The sequence below is a fragment of the Saccostrea cucullata genome, unplaced genomic scaffold, assembly GCF_032062105.1.
Source record: "Saccostrea cucullata isolate Sc308-1 unplaced genomic scaffold, CSIRO_AGI_Scuc_v1 ctg2221, whole genome shotgun sequence".
NCBI classification, from domain to species: domain Eukaryota; kingdom Metazoa; phylum Mollusca; class Bivalvia; order Ostreida; family Ostreidae; genus Saccostrea; species Saccostrea cuccullata.
The window spans coordinates 38,798-52,437 of NW_026936847.1; positions in this window are offsets into that span (position 1 = coordinate 38,798).

Genomic DNA, 13,640 nt, shown 5'->3' on the forward strand with positions numbered 1-13,640 from the left:
CCTGGTAATAAGGTTACTGCATCGGTTCGAAGATGTGCAAAAGTCAAGTGACATACACCATGATTTCCATTTATTGAAATATGCAACACAAAAAAGAAATAAACTCCATAAAAGCTCATTAGTAAACACACTGTCATAATTATTACTCCGTACACACTAGCACGACGATACACTTAGTCCGTGCTGATCAGATTTTGGTCAGGGAAAATATCAAAAGTGGAAAGAGATGTTATATGGTATTTGCACGGCTAAAGGGGGGGGGGATTATAACTGATGTTCATAAGCTATAATTGTGAATTGTTTATCTACATGTAGTTCTAATGTACATTCTATATAAAGTCATGTATATAGTCTGCAGTTGGTTTGCGTCGCAAAATTTATTTGTCAATTATAACTTATTATTTTAGTACTAATCTCAAATCTAAACCAAGTAATTTGATGTACGACAATAATTTACTTCAAATCTTAAAAGCAATTAACCAGAATACAAATTTTTATGTGTAAATCTATACATTTTTTTAACACATACACACGCGGAGAAAGGCCATCCCCTGTTTAGATTGACATTTAGGCATTTGATTTTTTGGACGGGGGGGGGGGGGGCAAATAAAACCTGTTTAGATTGACATTTAGGCATTTTTTTTTTTTGGACGGGGGGGGCATACAAAAATAATTGACATGTTGGAAGATAGACATTTCTGCCGAATTCAGTTTTGAGATTTTATAAAGATGTGTCACTCCGACCACAAAGTATGTGCATTTTGAGGAATGTAACTGTTTTATAATTATGTTGTAACAGAAAGTATTTCGAGATTTCAGTATCCCTGCCTGATAGTGTAGGAATTTTTTATATATACATAAATAATTTCTGTAGGTGATTTTGGGAGATAATTTTAAAATCTAGGGTAGGGATACTAGACACTGTTTGAATACGGATAATTATTATTTATTCTTTTGTATATTGAACTCTCTCTCTCTCACACTCACTCTTTCTGTCTGTAACCACCCGTTGTGGCAATGATAGGTATAAAATCCTACGCACTTTGTGCTGTACAATTTATTATGCCTTAGGACAGATCAAGGATTTTTTCAAGTGGGATGTCGAAACTTCATAAATTGAATAATAAATTATATTATTTTACTTTGGACAGAAAATTAATCCAAACGCCCAAATTGAAATAGAAACTAGACGTACATGTATTATGAGCAATGAGCTCATACCCCGCCTCCCATATGGTTACATTGACAAAGTCCATATTTCCCTAAACCCATACGTGTCAGATCAAAAAGTAAAAAAGGAGGCGCATAATGGTAATATGTAATAAACTTAAGATTCTTTGAAAGTTTCATTAAATTTCTCTAAGTGGTATAAGAGGATTTGCGGATAAGAGATGGGTTCCCCAAAGCGTAACAGACAGACATAACGATTACTATAATATAACCTCCCACTTCTCAGGCGGGGGATATAATAAACGTGAAATATACATCACAGGAATGTGAACATGGGGAACTTTCTCGAATAACTTAATTCTCATACCTATGTGTCGAACTTGGACAACAGACAAGAGAAGTTTTAAAAAGCTAGTTTTAGGTAGAATGTGGAATTCTCACGAGGAGTTTACTCTCTCTTCCTATAGGCTTTTTCTAATAATCATTAATTATTTATGTCTAGAAATTTAATTCACATTAAATTCTATTTTCAATATCATACCAAAGAATCAAACTCGTTTATTATACCCCACGCGTGATGTATAATGTTTTTGACCTGTCAGTCAGGGTTTTTTTTTTTTTTGTTTTTTTTGGTCAGCGCAACTTCTCATAAACCAATGTACAGAGTTCACCTCATCTCCAGGGAATTCCGAATTCTTTATTTTTCGGGAATTTTCGCAATTTAACATTTAGATTTTGGCCATATCTTGAATAAAGAGGTGAGCAGTTTGTCAGCGCAACTCCTCAGAAACCGCTGCACACAATTTCGTTAAACTTTGCAGATATTTAGGACACAATGTGTATAGATGTGCATATTACAAGGAAATTACGATTCCTTTATTTTTTTCTGGGAATTTCAGCACTTCGACTTTTAGGGGAGCGTGGGGTATGTGAAAGTGCTCACTTTTTCTTTCATAGTGCGCAAAATTATAAATAACTTTAAATCAAATTATATTAGGTCTAATAAAGGCAATACACAGTATTTATTTGATAATAATTCATCATAAAGAAATCCAGTCTGTTTCAGATGTTTCTCTTACATTTTTTTATGTGAGTGTTATGCATGTTTTATTACACCCCCCCCCCCACCCCATATCAAGGGAAAATATCTTCAAAAGGTGAATGATTCGTAATAATGCCTGCTTTTTTTATGAATTTGATGAAGTTAAACCATGTACTTAATCGTAAATTTTATTTACAACATGTTCTGACAAGAATAATGTTTATTTTTGAAAAAATACTTGCATTTTTTTTTCAATCAACCCCATGCACTGAGCTTTCGACCTTTGTTATTTTCCCTGACCAAATAAAATGATCGGCATGGGCCATGTGTGTCCAAGCATCTTTTACTGTTGAGTTAGCATTGGATTACATGACTTCTGAGATGCATTTTTCAATAAAAGTAAAATAGGATAATTCTTTCGACATGTGCACATCCCTGTAACGATAGCAGTAGTCAGGTAAATGTTTTTATCACTGCATTTGACGCGTTTTCTCGACCTGTATGGGTGTTTGGTGTATATGTGTGTATTCCGTGTTACTTTATTTTCTATATTGCATCAAATGCATTCAAAAATAATTTAATTCTCGGTATAGTTCTATTTTTTGTTGAATTTTTACTTTTCAAACATGTATTTGGTCACTTTATGGACTTCTAAAAACTTTGTTATCGGAGATGTGTACATGTCGACAGTCAGGCAAGAAAATCATTCAAGTGAAGCAATCGTACAAGGCTATATATAGCAGGTACAGGTGACCAAAAATTTTCAATTAAATATGGCTGAATCGAAGAAATATGGCTAACAAAGGCGTACAGGAATGTTGTGTAACGTGCAAGGGAGGCCACTGCCTGTGAACACTCGCAGGCTCGTACCCGTGATAAAAACGGAAAGCCTTGAGATGCTGCAAATATGTACAATGCGCAGTCTTAATCACCTGGTACTGCGTTATATAAGGTCTTTACTGGTAGCAAACAAGTGACACTGGCAGGGAAGTCCACACACACCAGCGCACTTCCACAAGAGACAAGCAGGGATGACCGCACACTTGCCCCTGCGCAGTGACAAGCAGGGATGACCACACACTTGACACTAATACGGTTCTAGCCTATAGACACTGTCAGGGATGTCCGCACACAAATGCTCTACCACAAGATGCAGGCAGGGATGTCCACACACCTGATCTTGCGCAGCAACAAGCAGGGGTGTCCGCACATTTGCTGCTAAGAGATGCCAATTACAGAGCAGGGATGACCACACACTCTGTCAAGCAATAAGCAGGGATGACCACACACTTACTACTTAGAACTGTACGATATAAGCAGGGAAGTCTCTCTTATACAATGTACGTACCTTCACAGTTTTTCGAGTTTGACCTCTAGAACCGACCTCCTAATCATTGCCAGTAAAATCCTTTATATCTCAAGTACCATCTATATTACATAGTAATTATTTATTTACAAACTAATTAAAACACTTATCAAGTTTCCAATAAACAAATCTTTAGTAACCCAACTAAGTAACATACCATGATTTTAATTGACAACTTATTTCAAATTCAACACTAATTAAGTATTCATTTTTAACGCTCATAATAAGTAATTAATAACGACAAGGGCGGTAACTTTCGCTATAATAAAAATATAGGGAACAGCTTTCCGTTTCAGTAGTAAGTCGTACAAAGATGAAAAATGATGGCTTTTTAAGAGTTCATGTCAGCTTTAAGTAAAGAGTTATTTTTTCATCATAGAAACAAATGTTGATTTTATGAGAGGAATTCAGTTTGACCCATGGGCATAATCCTCAAGCACTTGTCAAGAAGAATTTTGATAGCAGAAATTTGCATGTCAAATTAGAGAGAAGTTAAATGAGTTTATTGTCAGGGGCTAACTGGTAGTGGATCTCTGATTATGCACCTGTAATCTTAATTTATTTCTTGGGAGTTGGGCAAAAAGAAATGGCCTCATAGTTGCTTGTGTTGATTAAGAGTTTTTGATGGCAATAGTCCAGATAAGGATCCTTCAATTGGTGTAACGTAATTAAAACAAATTGATGTTTCAGTGTATAATTAAAACTAAAATAGTACTGTATAATGTAATTAAAACTAATTATAGATGTGTTCATTAAAAAAAATACATCTCAATGAGACAGTCTTGTCTATCTTAGAATTTTATTGTCTAAAGAATAATTTATTTTTGATTTTTTTAGACTGTAGTATTTCCATTATTTCATAAACTATGCAGTAAACAAATTAAAGCTGCATGGACATTTGTTAAGCTCTAACACAGCCAATTAAGCCACTGTAAGTCTCCTAGAAATGTATATACAATGTTTTAAACCTGATAAGAAATAAAAATTAGATCAATGGAATCTGTGTCAATCTTTTCTAAAGGTAACCTGATTTTTCTGCACTCTAACCAGTTTATGATTATTGAACAATATTTGACGGGCGTATAATGCTTTGGCGGTGCACTTTATTTCTGTTCAGGAAAGTAGATTTTTTTTCTCGGACTGTCCCCACCCCCACTTTAAAAAAAGATACTACGTCACTTTGGTAGTCATAGATGTTATAAGTTAAAGGTAGTATGGGATACCTGTATATTGACGTATTTCCATTTGAAGTATGGTGTTGTTTTACATGAGACATTAAGTGCATATTATCGCTTCAAAATTTGTAGATACACCGTTTAAAAGAAAACTCTGAAGCCATTTCTATGCAGGTTTTTACAAATTGGATTTAACTAGAATAGACAAAGAATTTTGCAAGCAAATATTTTTTCTAATATATGTACTGCAGACTTTTAGAAACCTGTAAAAGATAGTTTTAACTTTTGCTGCTTTTTAGCATTTTTTAAGCAAAAGCTTTCAGTTGTTGAAGTTCCTGTACTCCACCTTGTGTGCAGTGAGGCATGGATACATATAAGTTTGATAACCTTACGTTGTGCTAAACTACGAACAATTAATTATGACGTTTACCAGTGGTTTTTTTTCTTATTTAAATCAAGAAGCACGGTAGCCTAATGGTAGAGCATTCGCGTCGTGATCGGAAGGTTTTGGGTTCGATTCTCGTTCGCGGCGCCGCGTCATACCTAAGACGGAAACATATGTAGTGTTCCTTCGCCAAGAGCGCGGCACTAGAAGTGAAAGTCATGGATCTTTTGTACATGACCTTAAAAACAGAGGTCCAGTGTCACGGCAGGCGTTGGCACAATAAAGAACCCTTACTGCTCAATGGCCCTGAGTGCTGAGTAAATGTCAAAATTTGAAGCCCTTTACCGGTATATGGCGACGTGACTGACGTCTCATCATGAGTGAAAAATTATCAAATGGGACGTAGAATAATATGCAATCAATCAATCAATCTTTTTAATAGCGTTTCAAATTATACAAACTGTTTTACATAAGATTGTAAGTTGATGAAATTCTTCCAGTCAGTTCAAAATTACTGTGTCTTGTTTTATATTAAATACTAAGCATTATTTTTTTTTTTCATTTTGACGTCAAATTAAGCAGTTCACAGATATTCTAGGGGTACTTTATCATGCCTGTGGAGATAATCATTTTTTTCCTAACATCTATTTAGTTTATTATTGTAATTCATAATCATCATATTTATTTAGAAAGTACCCTTAATATTTAAAGTGTTTGAAAGGCACTACAGTGTATCATATGTCAATGATTGATAATGTAGTTATAGGTCTTCTAATAGATGACACAGAGGTCTTGGGGAAAGTTATTAAAAGACAACATATTGATCAAGATGTTTTCTTGATCAAAATGTTTCTTTGATGAATGCAACTAACAATAAATGTAGTTCTTAAGTTTCTTATTCTTGAAAAGATGCAGACCTCAATAAGGCAGTCCATGTTTTTAAAAAGAAAAAAAAAAAAAACACGCAAAAAATTAACAGATAAGAAATTGAATTTTTTTTTTTGGTTAAATCCAATGAAATTGTTTTTATTTATCTTTTTTGTTTTTTATTTATTTAGGTTTTTTTCCTCTTTTATCTGTCATTATTATATTTTGTATATATAGTAGGTAGAAATAAAGACCTTAACAGGAAATAGATATATTTTTAAAGCAATTGTTATAAAATGAAATGTCTTTTTCCCGTAGAAAGGCGGGAGGTGTTCGAGCACATATTTTCAACAGAACTGAACCACGAAGGCTTTTGGAAAAATGCTTCAGCAACATACTTAATCTACATTACTAACGAAGGCAAATTTACAAGAATACAAAACTTTTATCGGAAACATGCAGAGATAACATTGATTGAACAGCTGACAGAACGATACGTAAAGAAGATAGAGATACCAATGCATGTGGTCGTTTACATTAACAATAGTCCATGCGAAGAATGTGCCTATGCTCTTCGTGTTTTCCTTGGAAAATTCCGGCAGGTTGACATAAATATTTACTTTGCGAACCTTTACAAAATTCGGCGAATTTCCTGCATTAGAAAGGGTGAAAACCATGTGCGGTTTGTAAAAGAGGATGATAGTACCAACAATTCGAAGGGTTTAAGGATGTTAATGGACCATAGGCACTGTACACTGCAGCCTTTCAACAAACAGGCATGGGAATATTTGTCTTATCAAATGGATGGCTTGACAAATTCCGAAGCATTCGATCAAAAGTACCGTATATGCAAAGAATGCCACGATAGAAGTCGAGCAGTAGAAGACGCCGCTCTAGTCGCCGACCTAGAATACATTGAGAGGGAAGAGGTGTGTATGATCCTATATATTTGTTTATGTATTCATCATTATTTCGAACTTGTTTTAGAAGTTTTAGAAGACGGAAGACTTGTTTCGTTTTTAAAAGAAAATCTCAACCCCGAATATTTGAAATACATCAAGTTCTATTTTAAAAATTAAATACGACATGCTGTAATGTTTTGTCCAAAAAAAGTATTTGCTAAAAATCGTGTAGTATTATGTATTACCACAATGAACAGTTTTATCAAAGACTTTATATATATTAAAACAAATACTCATTTAATTTAAATGTTTTATTCGACCTCGCAGGTAAATCTTCGTAGGTCTACACAACAATTGGACAGCCGACAACATTGCTTAGTGTAAGCCAATGACAGAACTTTTGTTTGTTTCAGAGTTTATTAAATCAAATTCACTGTGATCGTATAGTTTATTCTAATTGACAAAAGAATTGTAATCAGTTTAGACTAATGCACTAAATTGATTTATTAAAGATTTGTCTAAATTATTTCAAGAGACCATACAACTTAAAGTCCGAAAAACAAGACTCCAAGGGATAAGTCCAAGGAAAAAGGTTAGGACAGAAGAAGATTAAAGACAAAAATGGTATTTTGTGCCTAAAGGGTAATCATGGTCCCGGATATACAAAAGTAAATTTCATTGTCTGTCTTTTCATTAACCATGTCTAATATGTTTTGTCCGTAGGTCTGTTCGTTGACCTTTGAACCCCAACGTGATACCATCCTCTAATTCAGGTAAACTTACTTAAATAATATCTAAGGACTCAGTTCCAATCCCCACATCACAGGAGTTCTAGCCCTAAGCTCTTTTAATTATTTGCTTCAAAGTTCCGAGATTTATTACTCTTGGTCAAGAATCTTGTTCATAGTAACTTTGCATTTCCGTTCAAATTTCATTACTTAGCATTGGTGGACCTGATTCGTCTATCCTAATTAATTCCCGTACAAAATTATTTAAAAAATTCCAGTTATAAAGTCACTGTATGTGGTATACTAATATACTATAATGTTAATCCTTGCTGAATTAATTTTTTTTTTTTACTATCTTTATTGAGATCACTATTAATAACTGAAATGATTATGATATGAATATACAGGTAGTCAAATTTTAAAATGTTCAAATAAAATGTCAGTTCTAAACCTTTTAGGTTCATAATATCCCCAGGATAAATAAATAATCAAGTTGTGCCTCGTTGACGGGAAAAGTGGCAAGCTGGATTGACCTCAATCGAGCTATACAAACATTTCAATATAAATTATCTGCAAATTTATTACATATTTTTGCTTAGGTTTACTCTGTATATGATATCATTTTCAAAGTCGACATCGCATATATCAACATCAACCACAGCAATTCAAGTATATTTACAGTTCAATAGTTAAAAAAAATTAAGAGCCCTGTGATTTATTAGCTTCGGGATGCTAAGTTCCTTGAGTGAAATTGTTAAGAGGTCAGGAAGTTTAAGTTGAATAATTATATATTAAAGTTTCTTCTTATAAGACACGTTACTCTATAGAATTAATTTGTTTATACCTGAAAGGCCCTTGTATGCCTAAAAACATTTAACAAATGATTAGACTAAAAGCTATTTAATATATTACACAGAAACCTCTTATGATTAAATGATTGTCTTCGTGTATTATAAGCAAACCCTTTCAAACCCTAAATAAAAAAAATTATAAATAAAATGATAAAGTAAATTTACCTAATATTTTTTATGTTAACGTGAGATGGTACAAAACCTTTAATTTACTGAATAAAAATCACGTATCAATGCCATGATAGGGCTTGAAGAGTGAAAGGACAATAATTGTGTAATTATCAAACCTCCACTTAGTTTATGTACAGGTGCTATCACAGAAGTTTATGATTATGAAAAGTGGACACAGCTTCATATTCACACCAACAGCGTGACCCTCTTTGATTTCCTTTATAATCTTAATTGAACCTATGTGCCAACACAGAATAAAACATACGTTATACAATGGTCATTGTAAGGGGACACTGTAGCTCTCTGGTCGTCTATCCAAATTATTTTCAGTCCAGCGAGCTACAGATCTGCAGCTTAAGGGCTACAACTTTTTCACGAACGATTGCTGTTGTTGTGTTGAATTCTTAAACCTGAAGATATTCGCGAGATTAAAGAAAACAAAGGTCAGTAAGAGAAATTTTGAGAAATATGTCAACTTGAGGTATTAATGCTTAAGGACAGTTAATTTAAAGCAGATTGTTTTCATGTACATGTCATCCTTTGCAAAATATGGAGAAACCAGAAGTCTCTGTCGAGACTGTAGCTCTACTGGTTTGTACTTATAACATAGTATGAGAAAAGAAGCCATTGCCATAAGACCAAAACTGTAGAAGGAGTAGCATTTTAAAGGAATTTCACAGACATTTCTATTTTTAGTAACAATGGAAACACTGTTCATCGAAATCAAAAACATTTTGTGCCAAGTTATATTGAAATCAGACCAAAATTGTAGGTGTAGCGTTTTAAAGGAATTTCACAGAAAATTCTATTTTTAGTAACAATGGAAACACTGTTCATCGAAATCAAAAACTGATGCACTATTCTATGTATCTTAGTGTAGTCTACTTGTGTGCCAAGTTATATTGAGATCAGACCAAAACTGTAGGAGGAGTAGCGTTTTAAAGGAATTTCAAAGAAAATTCTATTTTTAGTAACCATGGCAACACCGTTCATCAAAATCAAAAACTGTTGCACTATTTTATGTATCTTAGTGTAGTCTACTTGTGTGCCAAGTTATACAGAAATCAGATCAAAACTGTAGGAGGAGTAGTGTTTTAAAGGAATTTCACAGAAAATTCTACTTTTAGTAACCATGGCAACACCATTCATAAAAATCAAAAACTGATGCGCTCTCTAATGTATCTTAGTGTAGTCTACTTGTGTGCCAAGTAATATTGAAATCAGATCAAAACTGTAGGAGGAGTAGCATTTTAAATAATTTCACAGAAAATTCTATTTTTAGTAACCATGGCAACACCGTTCATCAAAATCAAAAACCGATGCACTATTTTATATGTATCTTAGTGTAGCCTACTTGTGTGCCAAGTTATATTGAAATCAGACCAAAACTGTAGAAGGAGTAGCGTTTTGAAAAATTGTTTACAGACAGACGGACAGACAGACAGACAGACGGACGGACGACGGACACCTTACTATTGCATAAGCTCTTCTTGTCTCTGACCAGTAGAGCTAAAAATGTGTAAAATACCTTCTAATATATATTTTGAAACCTTCTTTCAAAATGTTTAGCATACAACAAAGTGAAAAGTTCTCTGAGTGAAAAATATATATGGTGTATGTTAAGATTTTTACATTTTGATAATTTTTTCGTAATATCCTTTCATGACAATAAATAGTTCCCAAAATACCGTATTTCTTGATTTCGAGTTTGAGAGCAGCTTCTTTATTGATTTAACATTGTATAATTCAAATATGTTTTTTTAAAAAATAATTTTAATTCACAATATAGATAATTAAGGTTCAGACCCAACTTTTCTCAGAAGTTGACAAGGGACATCTATGGGCCAGGAAGTCAAAACTGAACTATAAGCGTAGGCATCATGGGCCTAATTTCCTCCGATTTTTCTTCCAGTACCGGCAATTCTCTTGTAGGTGGGTCATTAAATCAGGAATATCACAAAAATCTTTTTTCAAATAAAACTTAAAGCACAAAAATCCCAGACTAAATATAACTGTGTTTCATTTTATGTAGGAAGGTATAGTTTTTTATGTTGTCACACAAAATATATATTCGGATAAATTACAATGTGTAGCCGATCTATCAATTATTCATCACCTTAAGTTTAGTTATCTTTAATTTTTATATAACGAAACTGAGAGAATCTTAAGAAAAGAAATCATTTTAACGTTCAAAAATAAATCCTAAAGTCAAACAAATTTAATTTCAATTGAAGTCAAATTCTTCATTCAAGTAAGGCTTACAATTGGAAACCGACGGAAAATAGAAATGCAAAATCGGGAATAGTTTTTAATACTGAATTTATTTTTATTCAGCTGTTTATAATCACAGAACTCAAATGCTTATGGAAATAGCATAGTATAATTTACTCTTTAGTTTATGAAGTTTGGTCCCATCGATGCACAGTACCGTGATGAATGTATAGTACGTGTACTGAATGTAGGTCTTTGGAAAATGTCAATATTGCAAGGGCATACCCATTTTGAAATTAAAAATTCAAGCTATTAATTGTTTCTGTATATTTTGTACTTTCTAGAAATTGCTGTTGCTTTGCATAGAATTCGCGTTTCAATAGATAAAATTTCAAGTAAATAGGCCCATGTTGAAATATGTTTTGTGTACTTATAAAGTCACGCCCTCGATTTAAAGAAAGCAGCAGCACTTTTCAAGTTAATGACCATATCCTTTATTCATATTTAAAAAAAATGGTTAAAATCTAATTAGGGTATGCCCGTGCGAAAGAGGAACGATTTAATGAGGCACCTCGATGTAAAATATACCTAGCCTGAATATATTAAACACGACAAAAGTATTTAAATACATTCTCTTGATAGATAATGAAGTATCGCTCTAAACAAAGGATATATATTGGTATTGACAGCCCATTTAAAAGCTGTACATAATATTCTGTTTAATAATAAAACGCATTTTTCATTGTTAAAACAATTCCTCAATCTGTCTTTCACAGCACATGAAATACGTCATTTGAACCAAAATGACGTCATGATTAACAAGTTCATCGAGATCAGTGATTCGTTTATAAACAGCAGTATGGGATTTAACTAGCAACTTTTTGAAATGCATTGATACGTTTTATTATTGTTCATTATTCTAATGATGCAACTTATTTCATTTTCTGGATTATGAGGAATACATAAAAGTCGTATTTTTTTGTGACGTCACAGTAAACTTTTCCCCTACAAATTAGTCCCCGCCTACTTTTTTCAGCCCTAACAATGCTGCAAAGCAAATATCGTTTGTTACGAGTAATCCTTAACAAAAGTCCACACTAGGTAACTCTAGTTTACTGAAGACAATTTTTGTCATCGTTTGATACTTTGATTTACCTTGAAAATTTATTCTAGAAGGTTTTTTTTTTTATAATTGCAAGCATAAATGTCTGTAATTCAATAACAATGATGTAAAGTTTTTAAATGATGTGTGAAAATACACGTTATGTTTCCATTTAATAATAAAAATATTCATGAACGAATTAGCAAACGCAGATTATAACAATCTGAAATCCAGAGTAAGAATACTTAATGAAATAACACGATAGATAAAACAATGGCAATTAAGAAAATTGACTCCCATTGATAGACTAACAGTGATTAAATCCCTGATTATACCAAAGATGAACCATTTGATATTGACTATTCCAAACCCCAATAAGGAATTGCTCGATGAATTTGAGAAAGACCTTTATCATTTTCTATGGGGAAGTAAAGTTCATAAGGTTAAGAAGAGTGTTATAATCTAAGACTATAGAAATGAGGGGTTGAAAATGATTGATTATATGGATTTCTTAAGTGCATTTAAATCAACATGGATCCGAAGACTAATCTACTCGGACACAGAATGTTTAAAATTTTTTGAATCAGAATTAGGAATGAAAATTGAATCTGTTTAGGTAGGAGGTTTAGATTTTACATTTAAGATGTGTAATAAAATAAGCAACAAATTTTGGAAAGAGGTTTTACTTAATTGGGTAAAAATCATTGACTGCAGAGGTAGTCAAAATACATGTACTATTCAAATTCTTCATGAACATATATGGTTTAACCCAAGAATTAAAATGAAAATTCGTCTGTAATTTTGAAAAATTATTTTGATGCAGGCTTTGTTTTCATAAGAGGTCTGTTTAACGTTGAGGGAAAATATAAGCCTCGAGTATCTCAATAATCTCTTACAACGATACTGAAAAGTTTTGATATTTAAAAAAAAGAAAGAAAGTGGACCTTTTATCCCAAATTCAATCTACTTTTTTATAAAAGCACAAATGGTGGTAAAGATATGTAGAATATACTCATCAAGACGAAAAAGCAAACAATTACAGCATTTGAAATATGGGAAAATAATGGAATATCTTTTGACGAGTTAGAATGGAACAAAATATTTGAACTACCATTTAAAGTTACAAAAGAGGCAAAATTTCAGCAGATGCAAATTGAAATCCTGCACAGGATTATTGCAACAAATAAATACCTTAATAAACTTAAACTAATTGATTCACCTGTTTGCTCATTTTGTAAACAAGAAGTGGAAACAGTTGAAGATTTTTTTTGAATGTTTCTTTGTAAAAAAAAAATATGGTGTCATATAGAGGAGTGGTTTATAGAAAAAATTCCATGTTATTATTAATTTTGATAGAAAAGATATACTGTTTGGGAAATTCAACAATAAAAACATGTATAGATTACACTATATAATAAAACTTACTGTTAAACATTATTTTTTGCCAGATGGCTTTAAAATGTGCCTAAATTAAGTATTGCAATGCTAGAAAAATATATTGTAGATAGAATACTAGTAGAAAAGGCTATTCTTTTAAGAAATTGTAAATTTTCAGAATATGAAAAGAAGTGGAAAATTATTTCTGATATGTTATAGTGTATTTATTTCTTCGAATTTATACTCAAATTTACAGTATGGTTGAATATTGAAAACTGTTCCCCCACTTTACC